This window comes from Carassius carassius, chromosome 42 (genome assembly GCF_963082965.1).
Source record: "Carassius carassius chromosome 42, fCarCar2.1, whole genome shotgun sequence".
NCBI classification, from domain to species: domain Eukaryota; kingdom Metazoa; phylum Chordata; class Actinopteri; order Cypriniformes; family Cyprinidae; genus Carassius; species Carassius carassius.
In genome coordinates, this window is record NC_081796.1 from 3737455 (window position 1) to 3761231 (window position 23777).

A 23777-nucleotide genomic window follows, 5' to 3' on the forward strand; every position below is an offset into this window, starting at 1 on the left:
GATTTTATGATGCCAGATTAATGTAAACCCGGCCCACTGTGAACACCTTTTGTAATTCGCTTCAACCTTTCCAAATTTTATGAATGACTATTTGAGGTTCATGTGTGTGTAAGGATTTTGAAACAAGCAGAGTACGGCGGTTTCTAAAGCACGCAGCGCCATCTGCTGTTCAAAACTAAGCTCAGAATCGACTCAAGAAAGAATCGTGACTCATTCGAAAAATCTCAAAATCGATGCGTAATCATTTCTCGTTTCGCGATGCTTCGATTTATTTTCCCAGCCCTAGAAAACATACTGTTCCTTTTTATATCAAACTGAAAGAAACCAAGAGCAGCTCCGAAACGCAAAAGGAAATATCCAAATTGTTAAAAAATCATTCTTGTGAACCAATTCTTTTCAATGAACCCATTGAATCAGTTCATGACTGCACTGAACAACTCGTTCGCAAACTGGGCTGTTCCCAGATAGCAAGCACACGTCTGCAAGATGTCTGTTAAAGATCTCTTTACCTGCTGTGTACAAACATCTGACAGTCTTTCAGATGTCAGTTTTACATACATTCTAAATCAGAAACATCTTAAAGACATCTTCTATACATCTATTTGACATCTGATAGGAAATCTGTAACCATGTTTTATTTTGTGTCGATTTCCATTTTTATAACCATAGCTTTACTACAAATACCATGGGTAAACTATGGTTAGTGTAGTAATCAATAGTTACCAAGAGTTTTTTTTTTCTTTTTTATAGTAAAACCATGGTTAAGTTTCATAAGGGAAGAATACCGAGCAGTTAGCTTAGCAACACGCTAACATCAAATGCTACTGGAATCAAAAGCAAGTTGAGTTTTACTTCTCTACATGCTAACATAAAATGCTCAAACATCAAAAATCAAAGGTGAGTGAATCTTACTTTATTACATTTCATAAAACATACTGTTCTAGCTAAAAGAAACCTGGATCGGCTCCGTAATGTGAGAGCAATGTTTTTTCATTAACAATCAGAGCCAATTCTTTTGAGCCAGGTCTTTTTCAATGAACCTGCTGAATCAGTACAAAAACTGCACTGTATGACTCATTTGAGAGTTTGACAGCACAGTTTGCAGCTAGTTTTAATATTTTTTTTTATTTTCATTAGAGTACTGAGCTGTTATCTAATGCTAATCAAATGCTACTGGAATAAAAAAAGCGAGTCAAGTCTCCGGTGCAGTGCTTTATTTGTGTGGTTGGAAGAGATGCTGTCTATATAAAAAGTTTTAAATCAATCTTACGAGCTTCCATCTTAGTTAGAGTGCCAACTTAAAAGGTAGCAGCCTATTTAGGCAGCTCACTAGTTTTTGTAACAGGCCCCGCGTTTCACAGACATACAGTATATACAAAGCTTCTCATGATAACGGCTACACTGAGACATTTGAGTGCCTCTGATTTTTATTTTACATGCAACGTGCTAATAAATTATTCTGTGGTGGATAAACAAATGCTCAAAATGCACAAAAACTGAAAGAATCCCACCTTATCCGAAAACCGCAGGTTCATTACTGACGTTTTCCCAGCTTGCCATTGACAACAACTCTGTGACATTATACCTCTTCCTTTAAGACAAGTGTGCACATCCAAAAAGACAAGTGTGCACTGCAAACCGAAACAAATGAGGTCTACAGCTGGCTTAGCAATGCTGCAACCATTGTGGCAACAGAGCTAGACCGCACACATTCTGCTGCAGTGTAAGAAGTGCATGACTTCCTCTCTCTATTGTGTCTAGCTGAGGTGAGGGCGATGGCGTCACTCACTGCTTCCTTCAGTTCTTCTGCAGTGTCTCAGCCTCCACCAGGGCCTGACGAGCACACAGCGAGTGTGTGATGAGTGACGGACAGCCGAAGGCACCCACCCTGGAGATCTGACGGGCTGGGAGACGCTTTCAAGTGCCATCAGAGACAGAGGAGATCCCGGGAGAAAGGGCGACAGGGGAGTGATGGGTAATGACGAATGGCAGAATTAATGAGGGTTAAATTACAGAGCGAATCCACTTTCCACACTGTGGTATGTGTGGGGTTTTCATCATTCAGTGTGTTATGGATATACATTTCACATGAGGATCAGTAAAGTATATGTCCATCCATGAGTATGGATTAGGGCCGTCAAAATAACTGAAAAACTAAATTCGAATTTTGTACTTCAATATTATCAATATATGAATTTAAAAGGCATAATTTCAGTTATCTTTGAAAAAAGTTAATAATGTTTAACGTGTTATAATGTTTATAAACCATATACAATTAATTAAGTTGTCTAAACAATGAGAAACAAAACAGCATCACGTATGTAGGCTAAGTAATAAATACAAATAACTTACAGTAATTTTACATGGCTTTCTAAACATGCGTCTCTTTTGTACGAGACGCGAGTGCAACAGTGATAAATGCAATAAAATGCAATAAATATGCATTCTGTGTGAACGGCTTGGTTTCCGTTTTGACGTAAACAAAATCTTCTCTGCACTGATGTTCTCTTTCTCAACAATATTTTTTAATGAACTACGCAGCAGCGCTGCATCTAGTGGGTTCAACTGGATAAGCTAAGAAAAACATTTAAATTCAACGACACTTACATTGTCATCGCATCTCATGCGCCACTGATAAGGCTGGCTCCTTAACACACACCTAAAATTTGAATGAAACAAATTTTTTTCTTTTAAATTCGACAAATACTCAAAATTAGAATTTTTTTTTGACAGCCCTAGTATGGCTCACACAACTAGGATTGAGCTGATAGATGATGCCATCGCCGATGGCTGACAGACATCACGAAGTTGAGCTGGCATCGAGCTGGTTTCCCCCCTGCCCCCTGTGGACAGTCTGTGTACAACAGCGCAGGATGGATGTGAGTGTTGAGACGGAGCGAGTCAAGTAGGTGATACAGCGCACGTGTCGAGCTCGTCCGTCCGTGCTCATCTGCAGTTGAGTATACTTTGACAGCTGTTTAAAGACTGTGGATGCAGCTGTGAGCGAGAAGGAACAAGGAAAGTGAAGTTTAGCAGGGCGTTTCAAGGTGTCTACTCTGGACAAGCCTTTTCCTTTTAAAAACATGCACCAAAAGGTCACATATTTTTTAATGAAGCAGAACTGATGGCAATTATTGTAGCGGTTGGACTTTAATGATTCGACTAGTTATTATATTAAATGGTTTATATTGACATTGACTGTTTTACTGATACATCAAAAACAATATCAGGGCCATCATTAAGAACAATTTTTTTCAATTTTGATATCATAATTACTTAAAACCATATTCTTACATTTAGATTGTGGTAAACTAACAAAGCATTTTGTTAGTCTCTTATTTTAGTATTATTCTTGCACTAATATAGTATTTATTAGTATTTTTTATATTTGAATATTATAGTATTTATTCATAATTTAAATAAGTTTCAGCAATGTTATTTTATGCTTTTGCAATTTTATTTTTTATATTAAACATTTCTATTTAGCTATATTTATATTTCAATTTTAGTTGTATTATTTTTTTTTACGCAAAAAGTTTTCGTGATTTTATTTTACGTTTTTCATCTTTCACGTATTTATTCTACGTTTACACTGTCAGATAAAGGTTTGCCATGATTATGGATGGATAAATGATTAAAAACATTTTATTAGTTAATTACTTAACTAAAAATGGTAAAATTGTGAAATATTATTACAATTTAAAATAACTGTTTTCTGTTAATATATTTAAAAATGTAATTTATTCCTGTGATGGCGAAGCTTAATTTCATCAGCCATTATTCCAGTTTTCTTCAGTGGCACATGATCCTTCAGAATTCATTTTAATATGTTACATTATAATAATTTCACAATATTATTGTATTTGTATTTATTTTTTTTAAATGCAGCCTTGGTGAGCATAATAGAGCTTGACTATTACAAATCTTTGACCAGCAATGTATATTCTAGTTTATTTCAGCTAATGAAAATAATATTTCAATTACAGTAATAGAAAACCCCTTTAAGCAGTTTTAGTTTGTTAAAAACTTCAGTACATTTTGCAATCATCCTACAGTATTTGTATTTTGACAAACTTACTTTACTACATAACTAAGAACAATATATCCACAATATTATTTTACTATATTTCATAAAAACGGTTCCTTTTTATTTTGAACTGGTAAAAAAAAAAAAAGAGAGAGAGAGAGCAGAGGTGGGCAGTAACGAGTTACATTTACTTCGTTACATTTACTTGAGTAATTTTTTGGGGTAACTAATACTTTTTGGAGTATATTTAAAGATGGGTACTTTTACTCTTACTTAAGTAAATTTTTTGGGAAAAATCTGTACTTTTACTTTGTTACTGTGGGCGACGCTCCTCTCGTTACTTTATCTTAATACAATAAATGTTATAAATGCTTCAGTTTATTCCAAACGCTCCGTCTACTTTTCTCTGGACAATGAACGATGCCCATTTGCGAATGATTCATTCCTTTGAGTCACTTCTGTTCAAAGGCTTGATCAAACCAATTGGCAAACGAGTGAATTGGTTCATGAATCAGTTTGAATGAGTCGTTCAGTTCCCTGCCGCACGCGCTGAGCATCTGAAGTGGTTCACTCAGAGTTGTAACGTTTAACATCAGCAGCGTTGAAAACGTTGATGGAACTGCACTGAATTGAAAGCAAATCTGCAAAGGTTATTATTTGCTTGCGATGGAGATCCTTATTAGATGAACACCGCGTGTGCTGTCTACTGTTCAACAGGTAATAACTTGGGCTACATTCGATTACAGTACACGATACCATTGTGACATTAGTTTGTTGTACGTGTGTGGCTTATAACAGAGGGGAGTCAAGTTGAATGCAGCTTCCAAAAGACAAAAAAATAGCAGATTAAGATTTTATTAATTTTAATACAATCACACCGGTGCGAGTACGTTCAGCAAGTCATATCATCAGCTGCTAAATTCAGATCAGTGATCGCTTGCTGGCGCTGAGCCAGAGACAGACACGCTTTTACAGCACTGTGCATTATAACCAATCACACACGATTCTGTTGAGCTTTTGAATGCAGAGAATCAGAGGCGTTCAGATGAGTCATCGCTAATCCCGGTGCTTCCTTCACTCACTCGCTGACTGGAGACCTCTTTCTGGCGAATTCTCTCATCAGAAACAACAAAGTGCAGATGTGTGTACGAATCTTTAATTAAGATATTGATTTCACAGTGTTAACAGTTTCAGTGATTTTAATGTGTTTCTGAGAGTGATTGAACTCTAGACTGTCAGTGAAAATGATCTTTAATAATGTAAATGTTATTTGCTCTCTTTCTGAACAATTTAAGATTAGTAGCAATATTTATATCACATTAACTTTCAATGTTAAATTCTCAATTAATATAAAGTCAGTCATATTAAAAATGTTATGGCATGACACCTATATCTGTTACTTAAGTAAACAGACAGGGTTTTATAATAAATTACATAAATTGGAGTAAAGGCTGATGAAATATATACATTTATACTAGGGCTGCACGATATTGGGAAAAAATTACATTGCGATATTTTATTTTTCTGCGATATATATTGCGATATGAAATCTAATAAAAAAATTCTTACAAACAAAAAGGGGGTGAGCACACTTACACTCTCATTTTAAATGATTTAAACATCGACACCATCGTGCCAATTGATTAATATGCGCGAGGGAGAGAGAGCAAGACAGCGCTCGTGTTGTTTGAAGACGGTGAGCCTGCGGCCGAGGCTTGCTCTCTCGCTCTCTCTCTCTCTCTCTCACGTACTCTCTCTCTCTCACGTGCTCTCTCTCTCACGTGCTCTCTCTCTCACGTGCTCTCTCTCTCTCTCTCACGCGCTCGCTCGCTCTCTCTCTCTCTCTCTCGCGCTCTCTCTCTCTCTCGCTCTCTCTCTCGTTTTCGCGCTCGTGCTCTCTCGCGTTCTCGCGCGCTCGCTCTCTCTCTCTCTCTCTCTCTCTCTGGCCCATACAGTTAATGAATAACGGATCAACTACGACAGCCTACATCGCACATCCTGCGATGTGACTATCGTGGATTCGTACATCGCGATATCGATGCTTAAACGACACAACGTGCAGACCTAATTTATACACACACACACACACATTACATACATTTTATCTATATATCTAAATAAAAATAGGCTCAGTATATATGACCCAAAGTAACTAGTAACTAACTACTCGAGTAGATTTTTTATCCGATACTCTTTTACTCTTACTCAAGTAACTATTCAAGACTAGAACTTTTACTTGAGTAAATATTTCTAGAGAGAGCAATGTCAGAGTTGTGAATTAATCTTTCTTTTGGGATGATTATTACTGAAAAAGAAAAATTATCCTGTTCACAAAATGCACTGACTTCTTCATGAATTTGCAACTACTCCCGCTGCAAAGATTCTTCAGTCAGCAACTCACTGATTCAATGATTCAATGAATCAGTAGTAATATGATCCTCAAGTGTGCAGAAGATGAGACTGATGGTGCTGAATAGTTTGAAGAGAGTCTGTACCAAAATACAGATTACATCATAAAACATCAGAATCCATGACTATATACTGACCCAGCAGATTTGAAGTGCTGGTTTATGAGGTAGAAGTGGTCGGTCTGAGCAGTAGCTGTAAGCCAGGCCCAGCGCTGAAACCAAATGCCTCTGACAGAGAGCTCAAATCACAGACTCTGGTGCCTGCTGGAATGCAGTCTGTGTGTTTTTCCCTCCAGCACTGCCTCACTTCCTCTGACACATCACACACACACACTGAAGAACTAGCAGAGGAGCAGAACTTCAACCAGACCAGTTGAGCTGATGTGATGGTCACAGGACCTATGCATTCAACCAGTCAACACTTCATAGTGGTCTACAGGAGATATACATTTTACTTTAGTTAATTTATTTAAAAATAAGTCAATTCATAAAGATATTTAAGGTAATTATAAACACAAAAGTCTTTTTTACTTCCTGGATCAATCTGCTGTGAATAAACCAGGATGTTTTGCTTTGGCACCTTTAAAACTGCTATATGGAAATTGATTATACATGGCTAATGTTTTCACATGTGGAATAAGTAACTGTAGGTGTTGACATGTAAATGTGGGCTCATGGTTGTTGTGTTGCGCACAGTTTTACATATTTATATTTATGCATTTGGCATTACATTCAAACACATTTTATCAGTTCTTGCTTCTCAGGGATTAAACCCATTACACCTTGGCTTGTCTAGCACCTTGCTCTGCTGTTTGAGATATAGGAAGGCTGAAATTTAGCCTGTGCGTTAAATTGATTTATTAAGAATAACCATCTGCGATATTTGCCCGCTGTTTTTCTAATACTGAAAAGGTTTCATTTTAATTTACTATTTGCTAAACTTTCGTGTTTGAGGCCAGATTTTAAGAGTTTAAATCCACCCATTAAAAGCAAAAAAACTAATAAATAAATAAACTTAAATTATATACATTTTCTTCCAGAGGTTAACAATCTTCCCAAACTGGCAACCACACGCATGATGATCAGAAAACCAAATTCTGAAATTGCTTACTTACACACTAGTATAATGTACAAGATGTATAAGATACTTTTAAAAGAAACATTTTTTGGAAACTGTGACTATTTGGAGCTTGACAGCTGCTTCACTGCAGTCCACTGTATGGAAAAGAGCAGCATTAGCACATCTCTAAACAACTCCTTTAGTGCTCTACTTAAGAAAGAAAATCATACATTTGGAACAACATAAATCTTATGTTTTGGGTGTACCATTAATTCAAGAGTCACTGAAAACCCATTTTCCATGAGCACGTATACTATATTGCAACTTGCACAGCCTTAGAAAAGCTCAAGTTTAAAAACAATTCATCATCTTAAAGAAAACCTGTGTGTGTGTTTGTTTAATCAAGGCCGAGGTTCAGATATCCCATGCCCCCTGTCGATGAGGAAGGCCATATGATATCAGGGCAGCTGAACTCACAAAACATGATCATCCTATAGTCATTTATGTGATGCTAATGTTGACGTGAGGTCTAGAGGAGAAATCCAGGCCTGTTCATTTATTCAGAGTCCGAGGAATGGGTGCCACTTAATTAAGGGTGTTAAACAGGATGGCCACAGGCCCCTGAAAGACACAAAATCCATTTATAAGGCCTTATATAGGACTCTGTCAAGGGTGGACTGCTTGAGACTGACTAGAGCAAAAGTCATACAAGAAAACTGCTCGGTTCACAAAAGGACCTCAATATCTCTGGCTTGAAAACTCCCTCAGGGCTTCCTTTGACATTTTCCATAATTAAGCCAAGGATGATCAGACTTCAAGATCATGTTAACAGACTTCCAGTGTCCTTGAATAGCTACAGCAATTCACATTTCAACACCCCCCAAACCAGAAGTATTAAACTTTAGCGTGCAACTCGTCCCGCGCCGTTTGTGCTACAGACATGAATGATAGCCTACCTCCAATCACACGGACTGTTGAGGCCAGGTGGGCTTTTACTTTTGAAAGCAATCACAATGATGATTTTCCAAATTCTACTCAAAAACTGCATAACACATTAGCATTGAGCTCTGCATTGGGAAGAACCACATATCTTCTTCACAAAACGTAGTTATATTCAGGAATCAATCGCCAATAAAAGCACTAATAAATGACAAGTTAAAATAAAGTCTTGCATTTTTTACATCTCAAGCTAGAGTCACTTTTAAGGCCCTTTGGCATTACAGAAGAATTAGACCATATGCATTATACCATGTGGTAACAGCATGATCATAATTTAACCACCAGTTTCCCAACAAGGCCTAATTAAAATGAATTAACCCTACAGCTGTTTAACCACAGAAACTATTTAGTGCATAAAAACACCCCTGCCTTCCTGCAGAGTCAGATTTGAGCTTATTGACATATAGCCTTGTGCTAGCTTAAGTCAGCCAAGAACTGACTGAAACTGAACAGAATTTAAACCATTAGACAACATCACACTTGCAGACTTAATGGCTAAAGGCAGGAATGCTCTACTTTAAACGTTGTTAAAAGTCGGCAGATATCAGGTAGCTGGAGTTGACAGATTTCACAGAAATTTCAATGTATAATGGGCACAGGCTCCACATTTTATTGAATGCTTTTTTTTTTTTAATGATTCCATCCAGTTGGATCGTATTTGATATTTTGGTAACACTTTACAATAAGGTTCCATTACTAACATGAACAAACAACGAACAATACATTTATTTCAGAATTTATTAATCTAGCAGCAAGACACACGCTTCTGTGAGAGCGTACTCAAAATGATTTAAACATGGTGTGCAATCCTCAGTTGTTTAGTTTTACTTCTGCAACTATCTAGTATGTATGTTTGATAGTCTGTGCAAAACTGCGAACGACCACGTCTCTAAATGAAACACAGACTTTCGGTTGACTCAAAAGAGAGCATGAAGCGAAAAAAGGACCCAGTTGTTCTCATTTAGTACATTTACATGCTTAAGACGTGCTCACCTTTACACGCCGACGCACCGAGGACTAAGGTAGTTTAATAATCACTGTAGAACATTCCACAATTTTATTTGTGACTGATATGTTCAATAAAATTCTCGTGTCCGGAAAAGTGGATACAGTGGCTTTATGTTTTATTGTGTTTCTAACAAATAGCAATCCCATAAGACCTGCCACAATGGCAAACAACCAAATTAGTGCTAGTGCTCTGAAACCTGTCAAAGAGAAGGCCTGTGAGCAGGCTAAGTGGAAAACACTCTTTTCACACACTGAACACCTGTTTTTCTCTTGGCCTATTTCACAGATCAAGGTCAAATGCTTAAATATTTCCGTTTCTCCCGCAGACACACAGGTGACGCACCAGTTCAAGTGCACTGATGTTACAAACCCTATATAAAAAAAATCACATGCAAACTTGAAAATTAACATAAAATGGCACCTGTTAAATGAGACATACTTAAAATGTAAAACAGGAAGCTGAAAAGACAAAAAAAAAAAGTTAAACGGCACTTCATTTTATCCATCAGGAATGGATTGGAGTGGATTGCGAAGGACTACATCCCTCCACCCTTGGTGCTGAATGGTTAAAATTCACGCAACCTAGTAGTGCTGCAAGATTATGACCAAAATCATAACTGTCGATTATTGCCTTGAAATTGTAATAGCGATTATTAATCATGATTATCACAATTTACATTGAATGATGTTTATACCATTGTTTGATGCAACTGCATGCCGTATTTTATATGAAAATAAACAAGCTGAAAACGCTAATTGAAAAACTTATAGTATTAAGTCTCAAATGTCAAATATACATCGGATTGGTTTCTTCAAATTATAAAAACAAAATGTACAAATATGAATGGTATTAAATGTCATAAAACAATGAAAAAACCCTTAAGATAACATATAGAAAGAAAAAAATGCATCTCAAGCATGCAGAATAACAAAAGTGGACGATTAATTGCCGATTTGAACGATTACGTAATTGTGGCATCCATAATTGTAATCGTGATTAGAAATTCGACTAATTGTGCAACCCTACAACCTAGTTGATGTTTTTACATTCTGATGATAGATTATGAAAAACACACTTTGTTTTTTCTTTTTTTTCTTTGGAACAACAAAAATGGTGTGCAATAAGACCAAAAACGTGTTATAAAAGTAAATTGGGAAAATTTTGATTTCATGTTTAGCGTTGGTTTCTGAATGTCCAAGAACCAGGTTTTCGATAAGACACGTGCATTTTAATGTCATTTTAAACCATTTAAGAGCAAGAAGGGAAATAACTGTTGTGCATGAAAAATATGCATGAAATTACGTCTATATATCCTCGTAAACACATTTTAGATCTGCATACGTTCAGCGTTAATAAACATGCTGCCTGTCACTAATATTAATCAAATAACAAAAGAAAATCATTCACCGAGCTTGACTGAATAGCTTTCATAACTTTAATAAGGAATAATAATCTATATTTCATTGATGAAAACTATGCAAAAATTTTGATTTCAATTTCTGTGCCTGAAATTAGTTCAGTTGCATTTATATGTGCTATTGCTAATTGATTTGTTTGTTTCTCTTTTATTACTGACTGCTTACTTGTCTTTGAAAATGTAATGTTTGAAACTTATTTTATTAGAAGTAGTTTTTGCGGTGGTATTTTTGGTAAAATCAGAGGGGGAAAAGTGTTCTGTAGGCTGCTGATGTTTTCTCATGTTATTCAGCCGCAACAGAATGCTTTGTAAGAGGAACAGAATAAATATCTGCCTTTATTTACCTTATTGGAATCAAAACTATGAATTGATAAGAATAAAATTCAAACAAAGTTAAAATTCAAACGATACCCAACCCTATTCATGTTGCCTTCAAATCATCTGACAAGATGAACACGAGAGTCTGACTGATTTTCAGGCCAGATAAGGCCATGAAACATTGCAATACATAAAGGAAATCCCACAACGAACCCCTCTATCGTGGTTTAAAACGAACCATAATAAGCCATGAGATTCTTACCAAATCAGTCTCTGAATACAGAAGTGAAAATCGCATGATAACCATAAACACGGTTTCTATTACCACGCCTTTATTTCTTCTTTAAAACATTATTTAAATGGTCTGTTAAAACTATGTAGGTTACTAAACTCTGGCAACAGTTTGGAGAGAGCTTTTGAACCGGTTTACTTTCAGTAAAGAAACATCTGAAACACACATTTAACGCTAACAAAGTCCAAGATTCATCACAGATGAATTCAATCATCTCTGTCATTTCTTTTAATACAACATATCATTAGCAATTTCAAATGTATATAAATTCTTTGGTGCCATTTTTAAAATATATGCACAATTCTTTACTTTTATTGCTTTTTTACTATAATTTCTACATTCAATTATTGGTTGATAGGAAAATGTAAACTAAAAAGATCCCCCCCCCCGTATTTTCTTCAAACATCACGTCTCAAATTTCATCTCAAGCTCTTCTTTAACACTTCTGGCTTAGTAAACAAGTGCACAAAAATTTGGTGAAACTAGATAGACAGGAAACTGATAGTTCTGGTCGTAAATTGTGCAACAAGTTAGGAGCAGTCATAATTTGTGTAAAACTGTCTGTGCAGCTGTCTGGATTTTCATCATTTAAAATTGAATATTTGGGTCTGAGACAAGGGTAGGATGATAATTACAAAAACCTATGAATAAAATGCATTTCAAAAGTACCAAATATGCATCTATAAAAACTAATCTGACCTCCATTCAACAAAAAAGTTCAAATTTGTTGTTTTAATAAATAAAAAAAATAAAATAAAAATAATTATATATATATATATATATATATATCTCTGGGATATAAAAGTGGACACAAATAAGACTTTCTCCCTTGTGGTCTCATTGTCTTTGCTTGAGCTGATTTAACTACATGGACTTACTCAAGAAAACAGCATTGCTGTGAAAGAGAACAGAAACACGTGTTGGGTAAATGAGGACAGATCTGGGTATTGCAGCAGTTTCGTGATACACAAAACTTCCACCTTTTCAGTGTCTTACACTTGCTTTATATGCAATATATGCCCAGAAATAATGACTAATGCAAATCAAGCCTGCAGTACCACTGTGCAAACTTAACACACGCTCTTGTGTTACTGCGACTCTAATAAATCTCAGTCCTCCAGAGGATGACAGAGTTACCTTCAAAATCTGAGCCATTAAACCAATGCATTATTAGGATGTTAATTATTAGGGATGTAATGACTCACTCAAGTCACGATTCGATTCACATTTAAAAAAAAAAAAAAAAAGAGAGATTTAAGACCAATTATGTCTTTTTATCATTGCTTGAAGAAAATTCTGCATGTTTCTTTGTGAAATTGAAATATAACACTATAATAATATACTAATAGCACTTTTATATTATTGCTCCTCTGTTGGTGCTCTGTTGTCTTCATTTGTTACTTTGCTTTGGATAAAAGCATTTGCTAAGTGTAAATAGCAAAACTTAACTGAAATTTTAAAACAAGCCCCATATCAATTAAATAAGTAACAAATAAAATAAATCTCTTCATATAAACCAGTAGGGGTCGGCAACTTTTTCGGAATGACATGTAATTTTTATTTTTCTGGTTAACCACTGTGCAATTTTAACGTTTTCTAAGTTCTTTATGAACCACAAGATTTCTTTTAAATAAAGATTTAAATGCAAAAGTAAAGGCAGTAAAGCTGACTGTTTCTGTCAATTAAGTTTTAATTTAGAATGTTTGTGATAACGTAAGAAAAATAAGTTTAAATGTTTTGCTTTAGCAACTTAATATATAAATGTAAAAGTAAATGCAAAAATAAAAAGCATTGAATAATTGATGATATATTGTATTACTGTACTGTGTAAAAAAATAATCACAATGTTGAAAAAGCATTAAGTTACAATGTTTAAAATCTAAAAAAATGGATAAATGTTATAGACTGAACCATGCTGCTTCTGTACCACACATGGACTATACACTTCATACATACAACATACTACACACACACACACACACACACACACACACACACACACACAGCAAACAGAGTGTGCATGTACCTCACATACAGCTCCAAAAATCAGGCTTGCGCTGTGTAAGCTATTGTGCAACATTTACACGATTGTAAAAAAAAAAAAAATACAGTACATGATCAAACATTTAAGTGAAATAAATATAATTTTTTTTTTAAATAGCCCCCTCCACCCCTAAAATTAAAGAAAAATATTGAAAAAATACTCTCCAAAGAGTCACCTAAGACAGGAATTAATTTTCACAAATGAAATTCAAGCCCTGAATAAATGTCTAAAAATCTTGATTGGATCATCATTATAGATAATTCTACATGATAAAAAGACTTTAAAAAGATACTGCTTTCTGTGATCGGCCTCAAAAATCCTGATAGGAGCACCCCTATGAAATTTCAAGCAAAAACAGAATGATTTGACTTCTGTTTTGTGAAACTACACATAAAAAATATGACCATGAAACAGAAACAGCAGATTCACTCTCTGCCAGCAGGTGGCGCTTAAAGCATTTCCTTGGTTTCTGCTGTAAACAAAGCAACGCTGCACTTATGAACTTTAATATGCATTACACAGAGACAAGATGAAAAGAAAATATCATCTAAACTTTTCTAAAGACAGTAAGTTTTGCTCAGACATACATTCATATAAACTCCTAACCCTAATTGAATCGCGATTTGAAAACCATCTTAAGATTTGAATCGTCACATATTTGAATCGATTTTCAACCGGCTCACGGTTAATCATTACATTCCTATTAATTATATAGACATGTCAAGTAATATTCTCTTCAAAATGTTGACAGTGGTTACTTTAAATCGAACAAAAGATGGTGGCTGTTTGCCAAAAATTTTGATAATGCTGAAAACGTAACAAACGTGACTTATGAATTTATGTATTTAATCCATTATAGGGCCCTATGATTTCTACAATGTTGAAAATGCAGGCAGAATCGCAGAACCCAGTCATAAAAAATGGAATTTACTGTATAATAATATCACAGAAAATTATGAAGTTGTAATAGTTTTGCAATATTAATTCAATTGATTAGACATACTTTGTGACTTAAACCATTAAATGGAAACCAGACAAAATCAAAACGTAAAACACAAAATTTGAAGAAAATAAAACGGAATTAAAAAAAAGTAAAATAAAAGAAAATAAAAGAAATGGAAAAAAAAAAAACTGATGGATTGCATGGGCCCTACCAATTTAAGCAGAGTACTTCTTCGAAATAAAAAACAAATACATACACAAAAAAAAATCCTGGGTTATTTTTTCTACCCAAATGCTGGGTTGAGCCTTTTGGGCAATTTTTGGCGTAATTTTTCAGTTTTTGGGTAGTTTTTGTGCTCCTCAGATCCTGGTCAGGCGTAAACCAGCGGTTGAGTTATTTAATCGCAAGGATTTTGCATCCTTTTCAGAAGAGCGCAGTTTTAGGCACCATCGAAATGATTCATCATCACTTCAGTAAAATACAGGCTTGTGTACATTTTATTTTATCTATAAAAAGTGCTGTATATCGTTAAATTTTACGTAGAGCATCATACAGCCACATGGTGTGAGTCACATAAAAGAGTGTCACGTGGAAAAGCCTGATGCTTTGCATAAAAATAAACGATTACAGAATAAAAATACTTTATATGTAAAAATATGTCCTCAGAGTGGTTTATTGTTTGTTTATGGGCAGGTTATGGAGGCAGTCACAGCATGTTTCGGCTAAGAGTGAAACCCAAGGCGGCGGTACGTTAGCAGTTCCCCACCGAACACGACTCCAGCGGCGTTACGGTGCAAACTAAATAACAGAAACTGGTTACACGTGAATTACTTCTGTTTAATGTGGCGTTTTTAATTCTAATGTTTGTTAAACAAGTTCAAATAAAGGCAATATGTAAAAACAATATAAACAATAGGACTGGGACAATAATTCAATGCATCGCAATTCGTGGATCGATTCCGAGATTTACAGTATGCATCATGATTCTCTCTCGAATCGATTCTGAGCTTAGTTTTTGACAGCAGATGGTGCGCTAAGCTAATCTTTAACCGCACACTCAAATGCTCACGAAGAAGTGTGCTTGTGCGTTTGGCTGAGTAATGTAAGTGTTTAAATGTACTTGCGCATCGGCTTTTATGCGTTTATGATGCAAGATTAATGTAAACACAGCCCACTGTGAATTCGCTTCAACCTATTCAAACTTTATGAATGAATATTTTACGTTCAAGTGGTGCACGTGTAAGGAACTGGAAGCAGCAGAATATGGCTATTTCTAAAGCACGGAATCGATTCAAAAGAGAATCGCGTTGCCTTCGGAAAATCTCAGAATCGATGCGTTGCATGATGCATTTCCAGCCCTAATAAACAATGCTGTAAATGATATAAATACAAGAAAATAACGAAGTTATCATGCAAACCAGTGGTTGCGTAGAGTATTCACACAAGTTTAGAGGATTTAAGTTTATCTGTAAACTGTTAAAATTTAAAAATATGACACCGATATGAAGCGGAAATTAAACGAATGAATCCGTTATGACTCACAACAAGATCAAAACATGCATTTAGAATACAGATAGGGGGAATAAAAAAAAAACATCTTAATATAGGCTATATTTTACATTAAAATCTAAGATAATGTATTACATCTATTTTAAACATATTCATCAAGATTTACCATTTAAACAGTCTTTAGCATTCAAAAAAAAATTGGTATAAAAATAAATTAACTTATTTCAGGCCAAGAACAGTCTCAGTGAACTCTTAGACCCAGAAGTGTAATGCTGCAGTAGCTTCTGGCCGACTGCACTGACAGAAGCAGTGAAAGACAGACGCGTGCGGATAATCAATGCCACGTCACTGCAGGCGTCTGAACAGCAGGTGCTGCTCTGAGAGACGGGGGTCGAGGCTGAATGAGACCGCTGTGCTTCCACAGGCACGTTTGGGGAGGGGACGGTGGGCTGAAGAAATGAGACCGGTCCCCGCAGACCACAGATACATCGTCCAATTTATGTGGGGTGACTCTCCCCTCGCAGAGGAAATGGCAAAATATAAATAGCCCCTTTCACTCTTTTTCCCAACCCTTTCTCCTTGATCCCAGGCCCCTCAGCTCAGCGGGATTCGGGGCCCCAGACAAAACGTCTCTCACTCATTCATTCGAGTTTGCTCTCTAGCTCTCTCTCTCTCTTTTATCTTAATGAGAGGTTGTGGAGAGAGCTGTCAGTGTGACAATAATTACAGAAACTCACCATCTGCAACTGGCCCCGGGCCCCAAAACATTCAACACACAACTGTGAGGTCATGCTAAAAAGGCAAAAAAAGTACTGTATCTGTACTGTATCTCGGCCGTCTCGCAGACGCTGAATACAGGGTTACTTCAATAAGACGACAGTGGAGAATCAAATAACAGTAGTTATGACTGCTCACCCCTGTAATTCAGATAATGTCACGCTCAGTCACACAGGCCTTACCCGGTGCCACCACAAACACACGAAACCACAGAGAGGGGATATCAGCAGCTGACTCACTGGCCCAACCAGGTGTGTATGAATTTTTAACGTGTCGCAGTGTGGTTTCTAGGGTGTCATGGTCTCTGAGATGTTGCGATCTGTATATATGACTTCAATCAATGCAAGTGAAGTGATCATCATCAGTCAAGAGTGATCTCTAAGAATAGCACATCCCTCATGCTCTACAGTACAGACCAAAAGTTTGGACAGACCTTCTCATTCAAAGAGTTGTCTTTATTTTCATGACTATGAAAATTGTAGAGTCACACTGAAGGCATCGAGGGCTATTTGACCAAGAAGGAGAGTGATGGGGTGCTGCGCCAGATGACCTGGCCTCTACAGTCACCGGACCTGAACCCAATCGAGATGGTTTAGGGGTGAGCTGGACCACAGACAGAAGGCAAAAGGGCCAACAAGTGCTAAGCATCTCTCGGGGAACTCCTTCAAGACTGTTGGAAGACCATTTCAGGTGACTACCTCTTGAAGCTCATCAAGAGAATGCCAAGAGTGTGCAAAGCAGTAATCAAAGCAAAAGGTGGCTACTTTGAAGAACCTAGAATATGACATTTTTTCAGTTGTTTCACACTTTTTTGTTATGTATATAATTCCATATATAATTCCACATGTGTTAATTCATAGTTTTGATGCCTTCAGTGTTAATCTACAATTTTCATAGTCATGAAAATAAAGAAAACTCTTTGAATGAGAAGGTGTGTCCAAACTTTTGGTCTGTACTGTGCGTGATTTAAAAACAGCGTTGCAAATTTAACCAGCATTACACTCTTAATCTTCAGTGACTAACTAGTTGGGACTAGGGTTGGGTATCAAAAACCGGTTCCATTTTAGAACCAGTTCCAAATATCCGAGAACCAGGTATTCGATAAGAAAATTTTGATTCTGCTTAACGACTCCTGCGTTCACATCTTAATGTGATTTAAAACCATTTAATTGCAGGAATGGAAAGAACCTGCGACTTTCTCGGACTGGTCCATGTAGTTCCACTGTAGAAAAGGCTTTCCGGGCCTAAACTGACTTCATTCTGTTTATTTATATTAATCTAGTTGTTTTTGCTGTGGTATTTTTTCTTAAAGCATAGGCAAAATTTCCTCTTGCAGTGTTCTGTAGGCTGCTGATTTTTCTCATGTTTTTCAGCTGCAACAGAATGCTTTGTAAAAAAGACAGAATACATGTCTGACTTATTTTTATTTTTTATTTCTTTTTATCTTATTGGAATCGAAACTAGGAATCGATAAGCAAAACTGAAATTCAATCGAAATCCGAAACGATACCCAACCCTAGTTGGAACCAAATGTTGGTTTGCCATTATCAATAAACTTATAATTCCCATAATTTAAAGAAATACATTTGTTTTATCAATAGCTTTGGTTAAATGTTTGAGCTTGGAATTAAAAGAGTGTTCAAATGTAAAACAATATACAAATCACAAATAAATGTTATTTCTTAACATACATCATTTCAGATAATGTGTGATGGGACAGACCAACCTCGTACTAAAGATTTTCTTTCTTATACTTGCCTTTGTTTTTCTTGTTTTCCAGTACAAACATCTAACCATTCCTAAATCAAGATGTTTACTAGAGATGCTAAAATACTCAAGACATTAATTATTGTCTTATTAAAATGAAGTGTTTACACGTCTAAAACATTAACATAAACTCCTCTTCTTGTTTTTCAGAAATCAAGAACTAATAACATCACGGTGCTTCTCCTATAATCCTGATTTAAGAAAGTTTAGATATGTATAAAGGAAAACAAGACAAAAACACAGAGTAAGAAAATCATTTTGCATTTTTGGCAAAGTAAGAGGTTGGCCTTTTTATCGCCCGCGTTCCCTAAAATGATGAATGTTATGAAATAGCATTATTTGTGCCTTTTCTAGAATAACCATAATAATTCCAATGTAATAATTTCTGCTTTTCATTATTTATTGGTAACACTTTACAATAAGGTTCCATTCATGTTAGTTAATGATCAATACATTTATGAATCTTTGTTAATGTTAGTTCATAAAAATACAGTCGTTCATATTTGTTAATCTACAGTGCATTAACTAATGGTACCAAGCACAAATTTGGATTTTAATAATGTGATTGAAATTAACATTCAGATGAATACATGCTGTAGAAGTAGTGTTCATTCTTAAGTTCATGTTAACTAAGGAGCCTTTAGTGAAGTGTACATTAGATCAACCACATGAGACACTAAAGTGATCTTTCTTAGTGGGATGTTCTCGATCCGTGAGGACACTTCAGAGTTTGCTGAGAAATCTCACACATAACTCACACTTCAGAGAGAGAACTGAACACACATGAAGGATTTAATACAGACCAGAGAGAGCAATCACACATCAACATTATCAGACATTAACTTGCTGATAACTTGATAGCTGTTGCATAAAACATCAACATGATCATAAATCAAAAACCAGTAAGGAAATCCCATCTAAACAGATGTCACAATCAAACTTAATAATCATATCTCATGAACAGTGATGAGAAGCAATATTTAGAAATAAAAATCCAACAAAACTGTCTTTTATTTCAACAGAGAGCCCTATAATGCAGTATTGTGCTCTGAGATTTCAATGTGAATGGCATAAAGGCCTGTTGAAGACAAACATTACAGCAGTTTGTGTATGATTCGTGTTTTTAATAGCCACTCTTTAACATCTTCTGTATTTATGAAAGCAAATCACAGCAATGTGAGGCCTGACCACGGCCTTTTACACAATCCCTTTACAATTACACTGATTTACCTCTGACTGTTTCCTCTTTCTTATATTTGTGTCGTTATGAAGATAAATATTTCTAGCCAGAATCAGCCTCGGATGTATTGTTTCAGCTCTATTCGCTACAATCAGACGTGAACTCTGATAAATATCTGTCATCTTACCCTGGAGTGCTCCGATGTGCACCCTGACCCCGTGTCCCCGTGTCTCCGGCTCACACTCGATGATCAGCTCTGTTTAGATCACAGACGTGTTTCTTAGCTACATTGTTTCACGGGAACGGTTTTCTGGGCATCCAACGTGAGGAGACCTGCGGTTCTACTCACAGCACTGCTGCGCTATCTAACCTGCTGTAGGAGGCGGGGCTGTCTACAGCTTACTCGTCTGCCCATTGGTTAGCCAAGAGTGATCTCGCTGCTCATTGGTCAGAGCACAAGTCCATCAATTGTACACGCTGGGCTCGTCCCGAAAGTAGCTACATATTACACGGCGCACTGTTACTGTGGTCAGTTTCGCAATTCCCATTAATTATAGAAATTGATTATTATATTATATTATATTATATTATATTATATTATATTATATTATATTATATTATATTATATTATATTATATTATATGCATACTTTTGTTTGCTGTAAAATATCTTTAAATATATTGAATCATGTATCAAATAATCCTGTTATCTGAATTTTGTTATGACATAGATGATTTTATCCTGACTGGAGTGCATAGCTTTCTAGCATATTAATGATATTATCTGTTAATAATAGTAGTAGTTAATCATATCACTAGTAGTTAATTGGGGATTTTTTGTCACCCCTGATTCATGTACAGATTAGTCCAAAGGTCTGAGATCACATGGATTAGTTTTTTTGTTTATTATTTATTTATAAACATTTTTTATTTATATTTTTTGGAAAAATATGTATTTTCGTAATTTTAAAGAAAGAAATGCTATGGAAAAATAAATCAATTGAATTTAAAAAATAATATTGTATTTATTGTTTTATATTTTAAATGTAATTCTTCTACATTACAAATCAAATCAAATGTGTATATATATATATATATATATATATATATATGTGTGTGTGTGTGTGTGTGTGTATGTAATATATATATATATATATATATATATATATATATATATATATATATATATTTGATTTGTAATGTAGAAGAATTACATTTAAAATATAAAACAATAAATACAATATTATTTTTTAAATTCAATTGATTTATTTTTCCATAGCATTTCTTTCTTTAAAATTATGAAAATACATATTTTCCCAAAAAAATATAAATAAAAAATGTTCTTTATATATATATATATCTTTCTTTTTTTTTCTTCTTTTTTTTTATACTCATAATAAAATTTGTAATCCAAAACTTTTTTTATTAAATTAGAAAAATATAAGCAGTGATCTCAGACCTTTGGAATGAACTGTGTACTACATCATAAGATGAAAGGATGCATTGTCTGTATAACACCTAATCTTCTGAATTTACAATCAGTTTATCTCTAAACGCACCAGAGTGAGCTACATTGATATGACTGTATTCAAAGTCCCTCACGCTTGGCTGATAGAGCCATTAGATGGTGCACATCATGCTGCAGGATGCAATCTGTTTCCTGTCCTATACAGATGGATGTGTCCTGGACCCCTGCCTTCTCCTGTCCATAATCCCAGAGCCTCTAGAACAGATATTACAGGAATAGTAAATATATATATATATATATATATATATATATATATATTGCTGAAAATACTCACCCTCAAGTCATCCAAGATGTAGATGAGTTTGTTTCTTCATGGGAACAGATTTAGAGAAATTTAGCATTGCATCAGTGTCTCATCAGTGGATCCTCTGTAGTGAATGGGTGCCGTCAGAATGAGAGTCCAAACAACTCACAAAACATCACAATAATATTCAAGTAATCCACAGCACTTCAGTCCATCAATTAATTAAAAACTGCACATTTGTCAGAAAACAAATCCCTTATTAATAAATTCTTAACTTTAAACCGTTGCTTCTGAGTCCATAATTCATAATAACGCTTCCCCCAGTGAAAAAGTCCACCCTCTGTTGTCAATTGCTTGTGGATTATTGTGATGTTTTTAACAGCTGTTTAGACTCTCATTCTGACGGCACCCATTCACTGCAGAACATCTGCTGGTGAGCAACTGATGCAATGTTACATTTTCCCAAATCTGTTCTGATGAAGAAACAAACTCATCTCTTGGATGGTCTGAGGGTGAGTATTTTCAGCAAATTATCATTTTTGGGCGAAGTATTCCTTTTACAATGTATTTCTCTTCTTTTATAAATGAATAGAAGAAGGTCAGGTTGTTCCAAACCCATATATTGATATTTTAGTTTTTGTGGAACTTACATTTTTTAAATAATATTCATACAGAAAAGACAGTCCATAAATGAACTAAAATACACCATAAGTAGTTCATATGACTGTGCCATATATTCAAGGTCTTATACAGATATGCAATAGCTTGAATAGAGTTTCCAACTGTTTATCTTTTTTGTTTCACTTTGGAGCTTGAGCATTCACTTTAATTCTTCAAAGCCCCTTTCTGCATTCCACAAAAAAAAAAAACAAAAAAAAAAACAAAGAAAACAATGTGAGGCTGAGTAAGCAGTGACATCATTCTTGATTGAACAGTTCCTTAAAGAAAACAGCCTCCGAGGAGCCCCCTTGTGGAGCACTGGGGAAATTTCATGCTCTGCCATTTAAAAGATTTATAACAAAAATATCTCCAGGCCCTGCCAACAAACCCAGCAGTGATGCGTCATGACCACAGCTTTCATATGACTGAGGGCAGCGATGATTACTTTGATCTTAAATCTAACCTTTGTGGCAGTGTTTAAACAAAAGAGAATCAAATGAAATACCACCAGTGTCTGGAGTTATTTAGAGTGGGGCTGATTTCATAAGATCTTACCACAGACCATCAAAATCAGGACTTCATATCGGATACAAGAGATGAAAACACAGAGCATGTGCACAACCAAATGCACCACAGCTACAAAGATAATGATGGTTATGATGATAAAATATTAACAGATATTTATCAACACAATCATGAGAGTGAGTCGAATAAGTCCACAGAAAATTGTCAAAACTGAAATGGAAGACACTTCCTCTGCGTCTATAATACATCATTTGACATTGCATAATCTTATCAAAGGAGGTTTTCTTTCAAGTCTGATGAGACACACACACACACACACATACACACACACACACACACACACACACACACACACACACACACACACACACACACACACACACACATACCCACACACACACACACACACACACACACACACACACACACAAGAACAATGATGCCTAATTCCAAGCACAAATTCCTGTTGTATTGATCGCTTTGGCATACCGAGAAAGTTAATTTATAACATTTTTACAACAGGGTTTTTGCTCTCTTTAGATATATAGCCCACGTAAAAATGGATGACCCTAACCAAAAGGTCAGATTAGAGCAGTTTAACTGGTGGGTCATGACCTGAAGAATAGGTAGAAGATGGGCAAAATAAATAAATAAATAACCTGGTAAATGTTAAATAAAATGCATATAATTGTGCATATTGAGATACCAAAATAAGTACGGAATATTAAAGGGGTCCCGGTTCCAATCAAACACAATATTTTATTGAGAACTCATCCGTCATTTGATTGAAGTTAGAACATTTTAAAGTGAAATATTGGCTTAATATATATATATTAATATATATATATATATATATATATATATATATATATGTATCATATCAATTATCTATCTATCTATCTATCTATCTATCTATCTATCTATCTATCTATAAACTAAAAATAATTACATTTAGTATCATATAGTATTTAAAGACTTTAGTGTACTCTGCCCATTAAACAAATTTGGCTGGTTCAGTCAAATCTGGGCGAAGCAGATGTGAAACTGGATTAGCATTCAGTTTTTAAAAAC

At 35.3% G+C, this 23777-nt stretch overlaps 1 protein-coding gene across 1 annotated transcript in view; it reads right to left on the reverse strand.

Moving 5' to 3' along the window:
• The window catches only part of LOC132124520 (cytoplasmic protein NCK1-like), a 45128-nt gene extending 25028 nt beyond the window's left edge, over positions 1-20100 (reverse strand). The window contains exon 1 of the mRNA XM_059535580.1: positions 19938-20100. The gene's annotated coding sequence lies outside the window, so the exon portion shown is untranslated. The remainder of the gene's footprint in view (positions 1-19937) is intronic.
• Positions 20101-23777: the final 3677 nt, after the last annotated feature.